The 21248-nt window shown below is 44.7% G+C and overlaps 1 protein-coding gene and 1 non-coding gene across 8 annotated transcripts in view; both read left to right on the forward strand.

Moving 5' to 3' along the window:
* The window catches only part of CSNK1G1 (casein kinase 1 gamma 1), a 147344-nt gene that overhangs the window by 72343 nt on the left and 53753 nt on the right, over positions 1-21248 (forward strand). The window lies entirely within an intron of this gene.
* LOC114230697 (U6 spliceosomal RNA) lies at positions 1824-1929 on the forward strand. Its single transcript, XR_003616662.1, has one exon. It is a non-coding gene; the product is annotated as a U6 spliceosomal RNA (small nuclear RNA).

Raw genomic sequence — 21248 nt, forward strand, 5'->3', positions numbered from 1 at the left:
GATATAGAAATGAGAATGAAAGTAGATAAAATATGGTGGAGGGTCTCAGAAATAACTATTTCTTAAGAACAGTAGTTTTGAACAGTAGCTTTGACATCCTATCTAATAATAGAATAACATGTAAATTACCATCACTCCGCTACGCCCACGATTGGGCGGCGGGAGGCTGGGGGGCGGGACTCGGGGTGGCCTATCCGGCCATTGAGAGGCACGGATCCGCTGCCACTGAGGGGGGCTACCCTGCTGTTGAGAGGCGCAGGGGGCGGGACTCCCGCCCGGGACTCCCGCCCCCTGTGCCTCTCAACAGCCAGGCTGAGGGGGCCTGCCGCGGACACCCAGCTGCGCCTCTCAATGGCAGGGTAGCCAGGTGTCCGCGGCAGCCCCCCTCAGCGGCCGTTGAGAGGCACAGGGGGCAGGAGTCCCGCCCCCTGCGCCTCTCAACAGCAGGATAGCCCCCCTCAGCGGCCGCGGACCATCAAAAGTGGGGGAGCTGGGTGCCTGTCTGCTCCAGCACCAGGCCTTTCAGAAGCCTCCGCCGAGCTGGAGGCTTCTGAAAGGCCTGGTGCACCAGCAGACTGGCACCCAGCTCCACCACGAAAAGCGAAAGCGTGTGGGGACCCTACACGTGCATGATTCAATCATGCACTGGGCCTCTAGTTTTTAATAAATAACTTACTTTAGTACTTTGACTAAAAATTCCCACCACTTCACTTGGCATTTGGAAAGGCCCAACTGTAATATAAACGGACACTGCAATAATGTCTTTGCTTCTGCACCCTTCTTAATTATATTGAGAGATCCTAACAGTAGTGGAGGAACTCATCTTGCTCTGGTTAAACATTTAATTCCATTCCTACATATCAACCTGCCTGAGAAAAATTCTCAAGGGCTGTAGGAATAAATACCATATCATAGCTGATCTAACCCTGAGCTGCCATGTCCTGGTTATCCAGCATCTATTCTAATCTACTAATGACCATTCTGCTTTGGCTCTCTTATAAAAGATATGCTAGTCCTCAAATAAAAAAAAAAAGACAACAAGATACTGAAATTTCATAATGTAACAAAGCCCAGGCAAAATCTCATTGAACAGAGAATGCAAGTGAACTTAAGTACCCAGTAGGTACTTTATATGTTATTACATTTTTCCCATTTTTGAGCACAGGGAAGTTTAGTAAATGACTTACCCAAGGTCACACAATAGGAAAACTATGGTTTTGTGGGGGGTTTTGTACAATAGAGTCAATGCAATTTCTGTCAAGATACCAGTGGTATATTTCACAGAACTGGAACAAATATTACAGATTTTTGTCTTGTGTGTGCATATATATACATATACCTAGTAGATGCCTGGGGCCTTTAATCCATTACCTCTTACCTAATTATAATAGAGTGGTGGAAGATGATAGCCATAAAAATATTTAATTGAATCAAAGGCCCAGAACTGCCCTCTAGTGTGAAAGAGTAAGATTTTCTGTTTCACCAGGTGCCCCAAAATTTTATGCCATAGAAGGCTGTATTTGTTAACTCCAAAATCTTTTATGGCCTTTGGTGATATAGGTTTTGAAATATTTCTTTCCAAAACAAATTAATCATTTATGTTGAATACATGTGCCATCTATACAACTGAGAGGCTCAGAGCTACCTATGCAATTTTCACCCACTGAAACCATTATGTTGTGACTAAAGAAAGTGTTCATAGATCTGATTGGGCTTTGCAGTTTTTGAGTTTCTGGAAGGGAATGGTTTTATATGTCATCAAAAAGGACAGGAGGTGCCAGTTGGTACCAAATCTAGGCAACTGTTAAATTAAAAAGAGCATGGTGATTGCTTCATCAGCACATACACTGAAATTAGAATGATACAGAGAAGATTAGCATGGCCTCTCTGCAAGGATGGCATGCAATTTGTGAAGTGTTCCATATTTTAAAAAATACTCAAAAAGAATATTGTTCTGCTTCAACAAAGGAATAAAGCATAAATCTGAAGAAAATCATAAAGTGTGAAATTGACAAAACCCTTCGATAATGTTGTGAACTTCCTGAGGAGTGCATTGTAAACAAGCTGGGCAAACATAGGAAGCCGTAAACAGGAAATTAAAAATAAGAATATCTGAAGAGATACTGGAAAGATGGAAATTTTACTTAAAATAGAAGTGAATCATATAACAAGAGTAGTTGGGAACAAGTAACATGCCTCAACTTAGATATCCCGATACTTAGAAGTGCTTAAAGAATTTAGAAAAAACCTTTTGGTCTCCAGTTAGGCAGAAATTTTTTATAATGAGAAGAAAGGATAAAATGGTGATTTCAGTAAAAGAAAGTGAAATCTGGACCATTTCTTGTCATGTATATGTTTTCAGAAATCTCTCTGCCAGGGGTATTATAGACGGAGGAGACAAAAACCCCTAAGTCTAGGGAAAATTGATCTTTTTAGTAAAAAAGAGCAGCCTTGAAATTACATTTTGACGACTATGGAGATTTAGACACTTGCCGTCTCTAATTACAGGCAGTGTGAATAAGTGGAGACAGCCAAGAATTGGAGCGAGGAGAAAAGTTTAGCCCAGTTTTTCCAGCTGTTTCTTTGTGACTCAGGTGTTAACCATGTGCCCATGCCTCAGTTTCCTTTTTCATACAACAGGAAAACCTCCTGTTTCTTATCAAATTTGCAGACCTGCTGGGGTTGGATGAGGTAATGTCTGTAAAGGCCTTGAATTCTTAAGGGAAAAGTGCTATGTAAACACAAGGCAGTATTGTTTTACATTGAAATTGAAGATCTATTCTGTAGAAATGGAAATATCCTATTTACATTTCTTGTAGCTTTAAGAAATATCAGAATGAAGAGATAACTTTTTCATTTTTTTTGAAGAATTTCTGATGGATTCTAAAGCAATGGTCACTTGGTACTTCCCAGTCCTTTCTCTGACTCAATGCAGCAGAATTCTGGCTACTGTGAACCCATCATATCTGTGATCTTGAGTGAGGTGTTTGTTTCTTTCAGAGGATCTGAATGTGGTCAGGTTGAAATACAATTATTCTCATTCAAGCCTCCTTGGTGAGAAGGAGTACCTTTACTTCCACAGCTCCATAGCAGTTTATGCCAATTGGGAGGGGACACTTGGCCACAGATATCTTGAACCCCAGAAAAAAAAAAAAGGTAAAATTGCCATACCTATTTTTGTTCTGTAAAATAGAGTTGAAACTATTGCTCAAGGACCAAGCCAACTGGTTCAGTTAATGTTTGATCCTTACCAAACTGCACTTATTTATGAATCCTCAAAGAAAGTGGTGTTACTAGTGCCAAACTGCTGAAACATCATAAATAAGGCTTATTGTTCTATGGGAATGTTAGTGAATATCAGTGCCCTCAAAGAGGAAGGATACATAAGCCTTGACTGGTGTGGCTCAGTTGGTTGGGTATTGTCCCATGCACCGATGAATTGCAGGTTCTATTCCGGGTCTTTATTTGCTTATGCCAACAATTCTTCATTAACTGTGTTAAGGAAGCAGAATAAAAATATGAATGAATAATTTAAGATATAAGAACAAAGTCCCTCAAATTATTTCTTTATGGATTTGGTATACAGTTAGAGACATGTATGTTTACTAGTACTTACAAACTCAAAGCATCCAAACACTCTCTGGTGAAAATTCTGGAATATACTAGTAAGCCCTTTGAGTTTCAGAATTATGTTTGTTTCTTATCAGTGTAGTGGCTATAGCATTGCAGATCATCAGACATAAATAGCCCATCAGCAGCTAAAGAATTTATGTAGATGCAATCAAGTTGAAGGAGGGATCATAGCTTGTCAACTGTTTGCTTAGCTCCATTCTTAATAGTTACAGTTCAGGAAAGACAGCACTCTAGATCTCATACTCTGCTCCCTAAAAAAAAAAAAAAAAAGAGTAACTTTAGAGAAGGAATTTATAATTATCTATGTGCAGCTTGGCCAAAGGAAAAAAAAAATTTTTCCAGTTGAAAAATTTTGTAAGTTCTAGAGAAAATTAATATCACTGAAGGTTTGGAAAAATATATAAAAGAAAGATTTACTTTCTCCACTTAGCTGCTGAGTATTTCCTTAGTCTTTTTTATTTCTATATTTTTCATTAGAATTTTTCTAATTTAAAGATAAGATTGGGGATCTGTTTATCAAATGGAAAGGTATAAATTTCAAACAGTGTTGAGATCCTTTTAGCTTTATTATCCAACTAGAGGCCCGGTGCACGAATCTGTGCATGGGTGGGGTCCGGCCGACCCTGCCCCCCAGTCGGGAGGGGGGCGAGGGAAAGCCCAATTGGGGCCAGGGCCGGCCAGGGAAGGGGCTGTGACAGTTGGCTGTCCACCCCACCCCCTGGTCGAACTCCCAGTTGAACTCCAGGTCGAGGGGACAATTTGCATATTAGCCTTTTATTATATAGGATATGGATTTGAGAGATGAGATAGTAAAGGGGTAAGATGAGTTAAATGTCAAGTTGAATATTATGATTGAACAATAATTGAAAATATTCTAGGAAGATAAATAAAAGAATGCTAGAAAAGAAGTTGGTGGAGCCTGTCTATGTGATAGTTTGTCATATTGAGGCACTGGCACTTTGGGGACTTGGTAGCATAATTTGAGTCTAGAGGCTTTATTCAAAATCCTAAGATACCTCTCAGAACACCATATTTTAGTTCATTGGCTGCTGGGATAACCTAATAAACATTCAAATAATCAGACCACCACCAGCTGTCAAAGATCACACATACTAGTTTTTAGGTATCTATATATATAAAAGCCTAAGTGACCAGAACGACGGGAATGACCGGTCACTATGACGTGCACTGACCACCTGGGGGCAGACGCTGAATTCACGAGCTGCCCCCTGGTGATCAGTGCACTCCCACAGCCAACCTCCCCCAGCCAGCCAACCTTCCATGGTCCCTCTCTCTGGCCCCGGGGCTGGGACAGGGAACTGGGGCTAGGTGGCGGCAGATGTGGCCCCTTTCCCAGGGGCGCCAAGGACTGGCTCCCTCCTTGGGGCTGGTGGCCAACCTCTTGTGCCTGGTCCCTTCCCCTGGCCGCCAGGCCCCAATTAGCCTGCGAGCCGCAGTGGCGGTGCAGCAGCGAGGGAAGAAGGAGTGGGGGAGGTGGGGAACCGCTAGGTGGCAGGGCACCAATGATGGCGGTGTTGGCATTCGTTCCTTCCACGCCCAGCCTGGCGACTTTCGCCTCCTCTCTGGCCCAGCCCTGATCAGCCTGGCCCTGGTCAGCCCTGATCGCTGGCCAGGCCTAGGGACCCCACCCATGCACGAATTTCATGCACCAGGCCTCTAGTCTTATATAAAATGCTAAGATTTCAAGGGTGATGGTTTTCCTAAGGAGATAAAGCTAGCACACAGGTGAAAATCATGCGTAATCAGTTAGCCTTCAAAAATCCCTTAAATTGCCCATAGAGAATAAAATGTAATCTAACTGGATTTGTGTATTATGATCAGGTTCAGTAAGTAATGCTGCATAGCATGGAGGTATAGTATATACAGTGGTACCGAGTTGATATAATAAAGTATATATCTGCAAAATATTTTATGGTAGTTTTTTATTTTCTTAAACTTTTTTAAGCCAAGCATACATTGTTAAATTTGAGTAAGTAGCCCAGGAGGTGTGGCTCAGTGGGTCAGTGTCAACCTATGAACCAGGAGGTCACGGTTCATGCTCAGGTTTCAGGCTTGGTCCCCGGTAGGGGCCTGCAGGAGGTAGCCAGCCGATCAAGGATTCTCTCTCATTACTGTTGTTTCTCTTTTTCCCTCTCCCTTCCTCTTTGAAAGCAATAAAGATATATTTAAGAACAATTTTTAGTAAGTAAATTTGGTTATTATGCCATTTCACACCACAGTCTTCCTTCATTTTACTAATATTTATGAAAAGTTTAACCTAATACCAGGTTAGCATTTATCTCTCTGTTTTCTACCTGTAAGCTCCCAAAGGGCAGAATCTGTATCTTATTTATCTTTTGGGTTTTTTTCATTCCTTCCCTAAAGCATCTAGTATAATGTCTTGCACATAGTGAGTATTCAGGATACGTTGGTTACAGTGGAGGAAGATGAGCAGTTATATGTGTCTTAGTCAATACTATTTTGATTACAAATAACAGAATCTATTCCAGTTAGCTTACATCTAAACGGAGAATTTACTGGAAAATCTTGGGGACATGGCATGCAACCAAGGAAGGAAATATACAGGTTTCACTGGAGATTAAAACAAAGCACTTTTGCCTCTAGGAACCAAGACAACTACTCTCTGTCCCTGGCTTTCTGTGCAGCTCCTCTAGACTCTGACACTTTATTTGATGCTCCTTCTGCTGAGGGTCATAAAATTCCTTGCCTCGGCTCTTTTTTTTTTTTTTTTAAATATATTTTATTGATTCTTCACAGAGAGGAAGGGAGAGGGATAGAGAGCTAGAAACATCGATGAGAGAGAGACATCGACCAGCTGCCTCCTGCACACCCCCCACCGGGGGATGTGCCCGCAACCAATGTACATGCCCTTGACCGGAATCGAACCCGGGACCTTCCAGTCCGCAGACCGACGCTCTATCCACTGAGCCAAACCGGTTTCGGCCTTGCCTCGGCTCTTGTTAGCCCTCTTCATTTTCTTCATATTACTAGCCTTCTTGACTTTTCCTTACATTTAGTAGGAAAAGGTCTCTCATCTAGCCCCTTTCAATTTAAGCACCCGCAGAGACTGACTTGAGCCCTGTGTCCAAATTGCAAGTTCCTGGAAAAGAGACTGGCTGATTCTGCTTGGAACAGCTTTTCAGTACTAGTCCAGGTACCTTATTCAAAAGGTACAAAACCATGTGAACTCTGCCACTCAGCAGAGAGCAGGTTCTCTAAGAATATGGCTTTGAGAACTGGGAGAAAACAGTTATTAGTGTGACAAGAGAAGGATGAGCTTACAGATGTTCCTTATTTTTCCTCTTCATGTAACACTTGCTAAAAAGCAAGACATTTTTCCTTAAGACAATTCAACATCTTGAGATTCTCAAAGTGGGGTGTAGAGCCTGAAAACAAGTGTAGTGTCCTGGCATAGGGCAGTGAATCCCAGAAAGAAAACTTCCTCTTTAACAACTAATTGTGCCTATGTTTATTGTACTTAACCATCCAGAATAATCTTAGAAGAAAGAAAAGAATAATCTTAGGGGAAAACGCTGCTTTGGACCTGTGTTAAGAGAGGCAGACCGTCTCATACTTTGCAGAGGTCTGGAATAATGAATTAAGGTGTAAGCCACATCTGCCAAACTGGCACCCTGTGAACGACCTGCTCCTTTCAGTGTGAGTGGCCTATTTGAAATAAGTAAACATGAGACAACAGCAGAAGCCTCATATTCAAAACAAAAAAGGTCTAAAGGTCTGTTCTCTGGGTAAAGGGTGAGGAGGATGTTTGAAAAGATCTGAGCCTTTGTGTGTATTCTTTGAGAAGGAGCAGCACCAGTGTCACTGTTGTTCCTCATAGGGAGCTTGAGTTGGTGAATCAGTAGCAAGAACCTGAGATTGATATAAGAATAGTATCTCTGTCTTATAGTGTATGGATCAAACTTCAGACAATGAAAAGTGTGGTGTGGTCACCATCTTTTCCTTTTAAAGAGGATGTGCGCATGTTTGTTTTCAAATTTACCTACATTTTAAAAGGACATTTAAATGCTTCCTTTGATATTACAACGTAAGTCCAATCTGAGACTAATGCTTAATTTTGTGAGGAAAAAATAGGAAGAGTTGTTTCATGTAATGGGCTTGAAAAGGTGTGATTCACACAATACTAATAATGGCTAGTCTTTTTTTTTTTTTTTTGTCTTTTTTTGTAAAAGCGATTTCATAACTGACTGCTTCCTACAACATGGCTCTGAGGTAGGTAGGAAAGATCTCATTATTGGCTTTTGATACATGAAGAAACAGTATGAATTGCTAAGTAGGTAGTGGCAGAGTTTTGGCATCTTTCAGCTCCACAACTCTAACAGCCAAATGTTGTGTTCCAAAATATTTCCCAGGAGGTTCTGGCTCTTAGAGTTTAATTTTTGACATGGCCGATACCTGTGGTTTGATATATTTGCAATTGGCGGATCCTGTTATTTGGGCCAACCAAGTGCTAGCCAATGCCTACTAGAATGTGAACAGACTTGAGAAGGGCCCACTTCTGAGATGAATGTGCTGTCACCTGCATGCATGTGACCAAAAATCACCCAAGTTACAGTATAAAATTTGAGATCCATTTTTGTGTGCTGTTAATTGAGACCATAAGTTGATGTCCTCCCCCAAAAAAATAAATAGTTCGCTAGTTTTATATAAACCACTTATGGAGTAATCTATTTTTTCCATATGGTTTATGATGTATACTTTCTCATAAAACAAGTTATAATATACTAGAGGCCCGATGCACGAAGATTTGTGCAAGAATGGGCCTTCCTTCCCCTGGCTGCCAGAGCCACCTTTCCACCTTTGCACGCTACCCAGAGGCCCGGAGCAGCTGGGGTAGTGCGGAAGGCCGGCATCATCACCACAGCAACAACACAAGCATCCCGCCCCTGGCCGCTTGGCGCCTGCGTATGCAAATTAAACCACCATTTTTTTGTTCGATTAATTTGCATACTCACTCCTGATTGGCTGGTGGGCGTCGCAAAGTTATGGTCGATTAGCATGTTACTCTTTTATTAGGTAGATACAAGGGTCTGTTTCAGGCCTGTTTGTTTAGTTGCATTGATCTATTGATTCTTACACCAACATTATACTCTTCTAATTAGGATTAAAAGACACTTTAATATCTTAAAGTGTACAGTTTATGTACATTTCCACCAATTTTACTTTTTTAAGATATAGCTATCTTCACACAATGGTTGTCACATACAATGCTTGGCATTATATAAAAAATATACATTTATTTGGAAGTAATTGACATTTTCCATTAGTGTTTAGTTTACTCTCCAAGAGCATATTTTATCTTTCCATTTGTTTAAGTTTCTTCTCGTTTCATTTTCCATAACTTGTAACTATTGTGAACCAGCCTTCCCCTCATTACATTTTTTTATTTTTTTGCTGCAAAAAGCTTTATTGTTTCATTTGGCCCAGTGCATGGGAGAGGGCTCTAGGGTGGTTAAAAGAATGGCTAGTAGTTTCGGGAAGAGGCTCAGGTAAAAGCCAGACCCCAGGGGATGCAGAGGGGCCCCTCAAAGGCCTCTGGGCTCCACAGGCTCCTAGTCATGCTGAGGGTTGGCTTTTTCGAGAGATACTCACCCAGCCCAGCCTGGGCCCAGCGCCTGTGGAGGTGAGTCAGGTATAACGGCTAGTCTTTAATGGAGCTAATTTAGTGGTGATAGTACCATGAATTTCTATCTGTTCTTCCAAGGATGAAATATGACCTTGACCTTTATTAACTAGTTATACTAGTTAGCCAGGAAAGGAATACTTCTGAACTAGGATAAATTTTATGATTGTGTGTCCTTTATGTGTATTTTCTATTATTTAGAGCAGTGAGACACATTTTTCATATTATGGCTAATAAGGTACTCTATGGTACAGTGAAATATAAGCAAAAAAGTTCATATCTAATGCTGTAAGAGACTAGCTTATCTGTTAGAGCCAAACCCCATGTGGCCCTTCTCTGCCCCTTAAAACTTTCAAGTAGCTCTAAGTCACATGATGCATATAGAGTATTACCTGTAATCACATACATAAAATTTGTCCCTCTCCCTTTGGGGAAAGAGGGGAAGGAATTCTATTTTAAATGTTTTGCTGGTGAAGACTTGTTGGGCCAATAATTTCTTGAATTGCAAATAGAGTGTTGTGAGTTTATTATAGAAATTGGCTTGCATACTCCGCACAGTAACACACAGTACTAACACCTTTTCAGTGTGTTGTTTTGCAAAGTGCAGAACTGCTGGAGATGTTTGCTCAGTGTGAAGGCAGAATATGTTACTTGGATTTTGTCTTTAAGGAACTTCATGAAAAATAGAAGGTTAGATTCCAAAAATAAACTCAAGTAACATATGTAAGTGGACTGAGCTGGAGAGTTATACTGTATAGTGCTTATGAAGGCAAAGGTTTGGCAAAGGTCAATCACCGAAGCCTGTCAGTCGGAGCTTGCTTATAAATAGACACAGACCCTCCAGGCTCTGATGCCATTTTAGGTCATACTTTTCTCTCTTAACTCACACCTCTCTTACTATGTACCTGCATGTTTCTCTTCTTTCCATCTTACAGCCATTCTTTTTTTAACATTTTAAAAAAATTTACTGATTTCAGAGAGGAAGGGAAATAGAAACATCAATGATGAGAGAGAATCATTGATTGGCTGCCTCCTGCACAACTCACACTGGGAATCGAGCTTGCAACCTGGGCATGTGCCCTTGATCAGAATTGAACCCGGGACCCTTCAGTCCGCAGTTGGACACTATATCCACTGAGCCAAACCAGACAGAGCTTACAGCCATTCTTTAGACATTAAGAATGGCTTGGTGACTAGAGAATGCTTATTTAAGGATGTCAAAGATCCTTGAAGTTTCAGTCCAAACTAAGGGCTAGAGTGAACTTATTGACCATTATAGGACTGACCACAGTCCTCAATCATTACACCTCCTAACTCATAGTTTGTCAAGATTAATCATTAAGAAGAAAGTTAACATATTCTGTATAATAAAAGGCTAATATGCAATTTGACCGAACGGCAGAATGACCAGTCACTATAATGCACACTGACCACCAGGGGCCAGATGCTCAACGCAGCAGCTGCCCCCTGGTGGTCAGTGCGCTCCCACAGGGAGAGCACCACTCAGCCAGAAGCCAGGTTCACAATAGCAGTGGTGGTGGGAGCCTCTCCCGCCTCCGCAGCAGTGCTAAGGATGTCTGACTGACAGCTGAGGCCCGCTCCCCACCTAAGCCATCAGTCGGACATCCCCTGAGGGCTCCTGGACTGTGAGAGGATGCAGGCCAGGCTGATACCGCCCCCCCTGAGTGCACGAATTTCGTGCACTGGGCCTCTAGTATTTAATATCCCTAAAGCTATGGAGTGTTGTGGAATGAAAAAGATGAGTGATTGCAGTGAATTATTCCCATGGGTTATGAGAAGGTGGAGGTATGTATCCACTGTTTTGTATTAAAACTTTTTTAAAATATATTTTTATTGATTTTAGAGAGGAAGGGAGAGGGAGAGAGAGATAGAAACATCAATGATGAGAGAGAATCATTGATCAGCTGCCTCCTTCACTCCCCCTATGGGGATTGAGCCCATCACCTGGGCATGTGCCCTTGGCCAGAATAGAACCTGGGACCCTTCATTCCATAGGCCGATGCTCTATCCACTGAGCCAGACCGGCTAGGGCTGTATTAAAACTTAACAAAATTTATCCTTATGTCTGTCTTTGTCATTGGTGGGAGAGAATATTTTCCTCAAGTGTTAGTAATGAACTACATAAAATAGATAACTCCCTACATAAATATAGATAACTCCAGGCACCTACTTTTTTTTTTTTATCCTCACCTGAGGATTAAGACTATTTTTTCCATTGATTTTTAGAGAGAGTGGACGGGATGGGGGGAGAAAGGAGAGAGTTCTCATCTCAATGTGAGAGGAACATATCAATTGGTTGCCTCCTGCTTGTGCCCCAACTGGGGTGAGGGATTGAACCTGCAACTGAGGTAATTACGTGCCGTTGACCAGGAATCAAACCTGAGACCCTTTGGTTTGCAGGCCAATGCTCTAACTACTGAGAAAAACCAGCCAGGACCTTACTTTTAAAATAGTTACCTATTTGCTAGCTAAGCCCTACTCTATATGTAGCATATAATTTATCTATAAGCATGTTTAAGACAAAGATCAACAAAAAGATTAATTTTTAACATTTGTGACCCGTTATATTATCATCTTTCCACAACTCCTAAGCAAGTAATTTATATTCCACCCCTTAAAAGAAGAATTTGTTAATTCTGTACACCTCTGCATTCTTTTATACTTTCAACAATCTGGCACACTTTTAACTTTTCTCTCTTTCTTTATACTTCATAGTAGAGGCCTGGTGCACAAATTCATGCATGCTTGGGGTCCGGCTGCCCGCTGTGATGGGAGCCATGCTGGTGGGGGGGAAGGGCCGTGGGCGATTGTCCAGCCCTGCCCCTGATCGGGTTTGGTGGGCAATCTGGGGTGGGGCTGGCTGGGGGGAGGAGCCATGGCTGGTTGGCCGGCCAGCCCTGCCCTCAATCAGGGTGGGGGGGCCAGTCGGGGGTCAGGCCAGCCGGGAGAGGGTCAGCAGGAGGTTGAGGGGATCAGTTGGGACCCCAATCAGGCCGGTTGGCCACCGCAGTGTGCATCATAGTGACCGGTCATTCTGGTCACTTGGCTTTTATATATATAGATTTCTTTAATTCATTCCTTACTAGCCTGTAGCAGTCTCTTACTAATAATAATTACTTCAGTTATACTAGTAATACAAGGAAATAATGTTTTCACTAACAAAAACAATGAGCATCATCTGTGTTCATAGCATTGTACTGATTAATTTGAGGTCACAGAGTTATAAATAAGATGGTCTTTGTCCTTCAGGAGACTTGAGCCTCATTAGAAGGAAAATTTAATGTTTACTGATTGTAAGGTATTATTGTCCTAATGTTGTCTTACGTAACTATGAGGTATGGTGGACACTGATGTGTCTAAGTAACTATAATGTAAACTAAAACAATGGAATGTTCTTTTTTTAAGGAAATTATAAAATTACTAGGGGCCCAGTGCACGAGTTCATGCACCTTGAAAGGAACTGTGTGCCGCGAGGCTGCAGTGGGCCCAGGGGTGGGTCTTGACCCATCCTCTGCACCCCAGCCTGGCTCCTCCCTCCATGAGCCGCAGTCCCCAGTCCCCTGTGTGCTGGCAGCCCTGCTCCTGCTGCTGCTGCTCCCATGCGCTGACCACACTGGCCCCACTCGCACCTGCTGATGGCACGGAGTGATTGGGGCCTGCACCAGCAGTGGGTGTGAGTGGGGCTGGCACCATCAGTGGGTGCGAGTGGCGGCTGCTGCCCTGTTCGCCTCTCAGGAGCAGGGGGAGGTGGGGAAGCCCTCAGGAGTGATCAGGGAAGGCAACTGCTGCTTGCACCCGCTGACGGTGCTGATGGCGCCAAGCGATTGGAACTGGCTCCGGTTGCTGGCTATGGGTATGAGCAGGGCCGGCACCGGTAGTGGGTGCAAGAGGTGGCTGCTGGACCCGATCACCCCTCAGGAGCAGGGGGAGGTGGAAAAGCCCTGAGGTGCGATTGGAGCTGACAGCGCCGCCCCCATCCTCTGATGGTGCTGATTCATTGGGGCTGGTGCCAGCAGCAGGTGAGAGCGCCAGGCGGGACCGCGGCACATGGGAGCAAAGAATTTTCAGTAACCACCAGAGGTTCGCCCCACTGATAGTGACCAGTGCCCCGCCTTGGTCTGGCGCCCATGCTCACCTGCTCCACCATCCTGCCACAGCTGATGCCTGCCATGTTCTGCACTCTGCCGCCTGCTGCTGATGCCCGCCATGTTCCGTGCACGCCCCCTGGTCAGCGCACGTCATAGCGACCGGTTATTCAGTTATTTGGTTGTTTGGTTCTGCCGTTCGGTCTATTTGCATATTAGGGTTTTATATACATATATAGATATGGAAGTTTTGAAGAGAAAAAAGTTTATAATTATTTGGAATAGGGAAAGCTTTATTGAGAGCTATGAGGCTAAACTTTCAAGAAGGGGTATGATTTACTTTTACATGTTCAAATAGAAGAGTAAGAAAGCCTTCCAAGTACAAAATAAGCTAAAGTCCAGAGATAGATATGTGTCTGTTCATGCCTTTATTAAAGAAGTATTCATTGAGCATCCCAGTTGGGGTAAGTACTGTTATAAGCTAAGCCCTGGGGATACAGTGGTGAACAAGAATAGACACTGGCACGAACTTACATTCTAAAAGGGAGACAACCTGTAATTGGCTCCAGATGAGTAGAATTAGCAGTTCTGGAGAGTTTAGAAGAAGGAGAGTTATGGGCTAGAGAAGACTTCTTTGTATGGGTCATGCAGATTGCCAACTATGGAAGCTCTTTTCTGCTGCATTTTTTGTACATAAGACACCCTCACTTAATCTTCCATAATTCCTTACAGAGCTGAATCACTAGCCATATGTGCCTATTGAGCACCATTATAAGTATTTTTTTAATTATTTTTTTTATTTCTTTATTGATTAAGGTGTCACATATTTGTCCTCATCCCCCCATTCCCATCCCCCACCCCACCCCCCTGTTGTCCTTAACCATTGGTTAGTCTTGTATGCATGCACACAGTCCTTTGGTTGATCTCTCCCCCCTACCCCCACCCTCCCCTACCCTCCCTCTGAGGCCCGACAGTCGGATCGATGCCTCCTTGTTTCTGGGTCTGTTCTTGTTCATCAGTCTATGTTGTTCATCATTTCCCCTAGATGAGTGAGATCTTGTGTTACTAAAAATCCTATCTAATAAAACAGTAATATGCAAATTGACCGTACCTTCGCTATGCCCACAGCCAATCAGAGCGAACAAGATGGCGGTTAATTTGCATATGCTGAGGGAGGGAGGAGTGAAGAAAGCAGAAAGCATGGCGACTGCGCAGGTGGGCGGTGGCGCAGCTGTGGAGCACGCGACCATGCTGGCCTCTGAGGCGGTGGCGGGCAGTGTGAGCGGCCCTGACGCGGCCACAGCGGTGGCAGCGGCGGCAGTGGGCGGGGCGCGCAGTGGATGTGGCAGGCGGGGCATGGCGGGCGGTGTGCGAGGCCGCGGTGGCCTTGGAGGCGGTGGTGGCTGCGGGCGGGGCGTGGCTAGGCGGGTGGCGCGTGGTGGGGCGGGTGGGGCGCACAGCAGCAGCGCACGGGGCTGAGGAGGTGGCGGCAGCATGCGCGGCGGGTCGGGGTGATCAGAGGCGGCGGCAGCGCATGGCCACAGAGGCAGCTGCATCAGCGGGCGCAGAGGGTCGGGAGTGCGGGGCGAGGTGGGCTGGGTTGGGTGGGCGGGACGGGCGGGAGGCGCCCCGCCCGTTCGGCCCACCCCGCCCACCGCAGCGGGAGAGGTGGGGGGGCGGGAGGGAAGCCCGCCAGAAGTCTTGCAGGAAATATTCCTGCAACGGGTCCCTAGTATACTTATAAGAACCGAATGTGAGACGAGCAATAATAGTTATGCTGACAGTCAAATGAATCAGTCTGTAGTAAGTTTCTTTCTGGACCAACAGTTCTTTTGAGACCCAATTTCAATGTCCACCAGTTCCTTATGTGTACATGTCGGCACTGACTTTTCAGCTCTGGATGGTGGACAAATGGTGGTAATGCAGGTCCGACTCCCTCTGGTTTGGTCTTGCCCGGACCCAGGGGCACGGCTTCACCCGGACTCAGGGGCATGCGGCCTCACCCGGTCCCGGGATCCAGCCTCACCCGGACCCAGGGGCGAGTGGCCTCACCTGGACCCAGGGGCGTGGTCTCTCCCGGACCCAGGGGCGCGGCCTCACCCGGACCCGGGACCTGGCCTCACCCGGATCCAGGGGCGCACGGCCTCACCCGGACCCAGGATCCAGCTTCACCTGGACCCAGGGGCGCGTGGCCTCCCCCGGACCCAGGGGCGCATGGCCTCACCCGGACCCAGGGGCATGCAGCCTCGCCCGGACCCGGGACCCAGCCTCACCCGGACCCAGGGGCGTGCAGCCTCACCCGGATCCAGGGGCGCGCGGCTTCACCCGGACCCGGAACCCAGCGGGGCTTCGTCCTCTTGATCCCAATTTCTGTCGGTCAATTCCCTCTCAGCAATTCCTTCGGCCATTTTCTCAAAGCTCCGGGGCGGCTGCCGCAGAACTCGCTGGGCGGCGGGCTCGGCGAAGCTCTGGTGCGCCCGGTGCACGGCGGCGGGCTGGTCCAAGGTCGCTGCGGCGGCACTCGGGCCTGCGGTGGCACTCGGGCCCGCAGCGGCGACCAGTCGCCGGGCAAGCGCACCCGGATCCGGGACCCAGTGGGGCCCCGTCTTCCCGATCCCAACTCCCATCGGTCAATTCCTTCTCAGCAATTGCCCCAGCCATTGCTCTGGACGGTGTCCGCTCTGCCCTCCAGCTGTAGTTTCAAAATTGTTGTGGTAGGCAACAATCAGGCATCCGCCCCACGCCGCCATCTTGGTCCTCCAGAAGACTCCCAAGCAACCCTATAAATGTGGCTCTGAACACTGTGTCGTCCATTAGTTTACTTTCCTTCATCCCTTCTATTCGTGACCTGCTTTGGTGTCTCCACCTTTTGGCTGCCTCCCTATGTTGATGGAGTGGCTTTGTGTGGTCAGTGACCTATAGGGGCCAGTAGCTCAGCTTCCCCAATCTCCTTAGGTGGTCGCTCTTGATACCCCTCTTTGTGGGCTGAGTGCAAAGTCTTGGTGTTGTTAAGCCTTGATTGCTGTTGGTACACTGGGAGGATTTGACCTCCAGTCCAATTGGCTGTGAGGATCAGCTGTGTCTACACTGGGAGACCGCCTTATTCAACTAGACTTGCAAAACTGTAAAAGCCTCTGTGCTCAGCTTGGATGGGGCGGAGTTTCAGGGTGGAGCCTACAGCCTTGGCTTCCCTTCAGCCCCGCCCTATGAGGTTCCTGGGTCTCAGTGTCCCTCTGTACTCCCTGCAAACACCTCTGAGAGAAAAGCGCCCTGGAGCTTTGCCCGCTGCCAAACAGTCTAGTCTCTCCCCCAATGAATCTGGACTCCCAGATTCTCGCCCAGAACTGGGTTTCAGTGTAGTCGGAACTGGGGCTCAGCGCAGTCTGGCGCCTTTGTCTCCTTCCCACCAGGGCAATTCAGCGGCACAGTCAACAGACGCTCCTCTGCGCGCATTCCCGTGTGCGCCTCCGTTGCTCTGCCTTTCGCCGCTCCCCTGCGTCTCCGCCTCACAGCCCAGGTTCCCCCAGCATGAGCCTGGCTTCTCAGGGTCTCGCCTGGAACCGGGGCCCAGCGCAGCCGGAACTGGGGTTCAGCACGGTCCGGAGCCCCTGTCTCCTCCCCGCCAGGGCAATTCAGCGGCACAGGCAACAGTCCGTCCTCTGCGCACATTCACGTGCGCGCCTCCGGAGCTCTGCCTTTCGCCGCTCCTCTGTGCCTCCGCCCCACAGCCCAGATTCCCCCAGCATGTGCCTGGCTTCCCAGGGTCTCGCCCAGAACTGGGGTTCAGTGCAGTCGGAGCTGGGGTTCAACGCAATCTGGAGCTTTTATCTCCTTCCCGCTAGAGAACGCTGGCCAGGCCATCAGCTGCCCCGTCCTCTGCGGCTCCGTCCTCCCCGCACGCACGCGTGCTCGTGTCTCCGCCCGTGTCTCCGCCCGTGTCTCCATACCTCAGGCTCCTACGGCTCCTCTGATTTTCCCTGTGGTTTTCTCTTTCCTTCTAGTTGTGGGCATTTCAGTCAGCCAGCTTTCCTGTGGTTCTGGATGATGTCCATTCTGACTTTTAGTTGTATTTTTTAAATTGTTGTGCCAGGCTGCAGGTTAGGTGTTCAACCTATGCCGCCATCTTGGTTTTTCCCATTATAAGTATTAAATACACATTGAATTTCAAAATTTAGTACCTGCCAAAAAAGATGTAAAATATCTCAATAATTTTAAAATTAATTACATGTTGAGGTGATGATATTTTGGATATGAGTTAAATGAAATATATTATTAAACTTAATTTTACCTGTTTCTTTTTACTTTTAAAATATGACTTCTAGAAAAATTAAATTTATGGTTCTTACTCGTGGCTTGCATTGTTTTTCTTTTAGACAGAGCTGCTGCTATAATGCAAAAGTATGTTCCTAGTACATGCTTAGAAGAAAATACTTCTGTGAAACTATTATTAAAGATGTACTAAGGGCAGTATGGGTATATAGTACTCAGATAAATCCTTGCCTTTTCTCTTTATTCTCTTTTGATCTTTTTACTCGGCTATCTTTGCCTTTTCAACTTATTAATGACTGCCATATTTTTGTAGAGACATTTGCTTAACCAACTGGTGGTTCAGAATTAAAGGAAACTCTAGGTAAGAGCAAAATAGTCTTAGTTTTTCCAATTTTAGGGAGCTGTTACCCTGCTTTTGCCTATGTGCTTTTAGCGCTCTATATACCTGCCTGTAAGATTCATGCTCCCCCCTCCAGCCTAATCAACTAACCATCAGGAGTTAGGCTGTGACTCCTGTTCTGTGACGCTTTCTACAGCTTTCTTATTCAAGGTTATGATGCCCCTCTTTTCCTTTTTTTTTTTTTTAATCCTCACTTGATATGTTTTTTATTCTAGAGAGAATAGAAGGGAGACATTGATGTGACAGAGAAACATCGATTGGTTGCCTCTGATCGCCCCAACCAGGAATCAAACAGGATGACGCTCCAACCAACTGAGCCACACCAGCCAGGGCTGGATGCCCCTCGATTACTATAGCACTCTGTTCTCACTTGTGATGTTTGATGAACGGAGAAACTGACCACCAGACACTTTGAACTTAATTGAATTTGAAACTGGGAAGCAGGGACATTGCAGCATTTATTCTTCAAACTAACTGAAAATCTGTAAGATAAATGACTTTACTTTGCTTCCTTGCATGTCTTCATGCCTCCTCAGTGATCGGAATTATAAGGTCATTTTTTGTTTGTTTATTTGTTTTTGTTACTCCTCACACAAAGATACTTTTTCTATTAATTTTTAGAGAAACTGGAAGGGAGGGAAGGGATGGTGGAGGTGGAGAGAGGCACATTAATTGGTTGCCTCCTGCAAGTACCCTGACTGGGGCCAGGGATCGAACCTGCAACCCAGGTACGTGTCCTTGCCCAGGAATCCAACCCAACACCCTTCTGTGCACAGGCTGACTCTCTACCACTGAGCCACACCGGCCAGGGCTTAAAGTAATCTTGAATGTTTCATCAGGTCCTATCAGTTTTGACTGGAGAGATTTGGGTGTGGGCTCAAATAAGAAAAAAATGTCAGGCTTTAGCGTCTGTTCCATTGACTGGTAGTTGTTCTATTGCAAGCCGCTTACTCTCTCTATTTTTCCTATTCAGAAAAATGAGGGTGACACTTGGTACTTTACTCTCCCAGGGCTATTTTGATGCTTAAGGACCGATACTTCAATATTAAAAGAGTTCAGTAATAGGGGACACTATGGTTCTGTGCTATGATTAGATGGTGTGCCTTAATGGGTTTTGTTTTTCTCAATTAGGACACTTCTGGGAACAATTTGTTAAATGGGCCCAAAGGTATTTAAAACATATCCTTATCTGCTTTTTATAATTTCTTTATTAATTTAATCATATGTCAAGCCGCCTCCTGAATTCCTAAGTGATTAATTCATTAAACTTCATTTGGTAGTTGTATTAGAAAAATACCACTAATGCACTCCTGATGTAATCTTACCTGTGCTTTATTTACTTGAGTTCATAGTCTATCAACATTATCAATATGTCTATGATGGCCTGTTAGGTTCAAATACAGACCATGTTTTATGGAATCTTTATAAAGTCAGTTAATCTCCTATCGAAGTAATGTGACCCAGTAGTTCTTGTCGTGACTCTAGATGTCCTTGAATTAGGGCATGATAAGTACATGTGATATAGAAAAAAGAGCCTGAGACTTGGAGGCAAAAGTTGAGGTTTTAGGTCTTAGCTACATCACTCACTATATGATATGAGCCAGTCACTTTAGATCAATACCTACATGTACTTGTTAATTTTAAGTGGGAGGACGTGTATAAAAACTCTTCATAAACTGCAAAACATACTTTTGTGACTGGAGTGTTTTTTGAATGAAATTTTTCTAAATGTAGCATTGAACAAATAGTGGGGTAGGAAGGATTCTCCTGACTTTGAAATACTAGTATAAACAGTAATTTGGATAAAAAGCTAGGAGATACCCTCTAAAAGCTAGGAGATAACTTTGTGCTGGGACTTTGGAAATAATGGATTAAGACAGGTTCTGAAAGCATTCTTAAATACTCCATGGGCCTGGATGCTTAAGAAATAGGACTATAGTGCTAACTGTTGAAATAGATCCAGGACTCAAGACAGACCAGGGACCAAAGAGCATTTAGAACTATGGCAATTTGGCAATATATACTAAAATGTTAAATATGCATGCCCCTTGACTTAGCATTTTCTCTTCAAGGAATGTTCGCAGATACATTTGCATTCTTGCCCCAAAATGTGGGCACAAGGTTTTGCAGTATTGTATGAATATTTGTCTAAACACTCATTTTCAAATTGTAGAGTTCAAGCTCACTTAAGAGAGAGGGTGGGTGGGGAAGAATTTCTTGGCTTGCAGGGTTGAGAAATTCAGCAATAATTTCAGTTTAGGCCAGCCAGATCTAGGATCAACACTCTCCTTGATCCTCAGGTTATGTGGTATGTTTGTCTGTCTCTCTTGCTCACCACTCTGCTTTCTCTGTTTCATTCTCAGATAGACTGTCTACCTATTCTCATGTAGTAGTCTCTGGCATCTCCCCATTTTGGCAATCATAGAGGGGGTGGGGTGGGGAATTGCTGCTCCTCTGTAGTTCCACATGAGTCCCAGACTTTACTATCATTGTTCTGACCTGGCTCAAGCATCCATCCTTGACTCAGTTTCCCAGGGTAGAGGGATAGCATACTCCGATTAACCTAGCTTGTGTCAGATCCTTGGATGGCAGTGGGAAATGGGTTTAACAACTGTATGAATACAACCTAAATGTCCATCAGTACTAGAAAACAAACATATATGATTCATCATAGGGTGGACTACTATGTAGCTATTAAAATGAATGAGGTATATTTGTGTGTTGACAAGAAAAATTGTCTGCTATGTAATATTAAATTAAAAATGAAGTTGCAGAAAAGTATTCTTAGTTATGCATATGTTTATTATTCGTTATGGCTGTGAATATTTTTTCTTCACATATTTCCGTACTGCTTTTAGTTTGCTGTTAAATTTGTTTGAAATGGGTATATATATATCACTTACATAATTTAGAAAAGTAATGCCTCAGGTGGCCCCTACTCTGGACCAGGACTGGAATTTACAGAGCTCAAGAACTATAGAGAGATGGACATATGATAGGAAAGCTAAAAAGATAATATTCTTGGATCTGATACAAAAATAATGGGAACCAAGAGGTGGATAGGACAGATTAAGCTGCCTGTGTAGCAGGAGTAGATTTATAATCCTAGAAGAGTGACAAGAGAATTTCTAGAAAAAGTAAAAATATTAACCAAAAAGCACGTGGTTTGGAAGAGATG

This window comes from Eptesicus fuscus, chromosome 5, assembly GCF_027574615.1.
Source record: "Eptesicus fuscus isolate TK198812 chromosome 5, DD_ASM_mEF_20220401, whole genome shotgun sequence".
Lineage (NCBI taxonomy): Eukaryota > Metazoa > Chordata > Mammalia > Chiroptera > Vespertilionidae > Eptesicus > Eptesicus fuscus.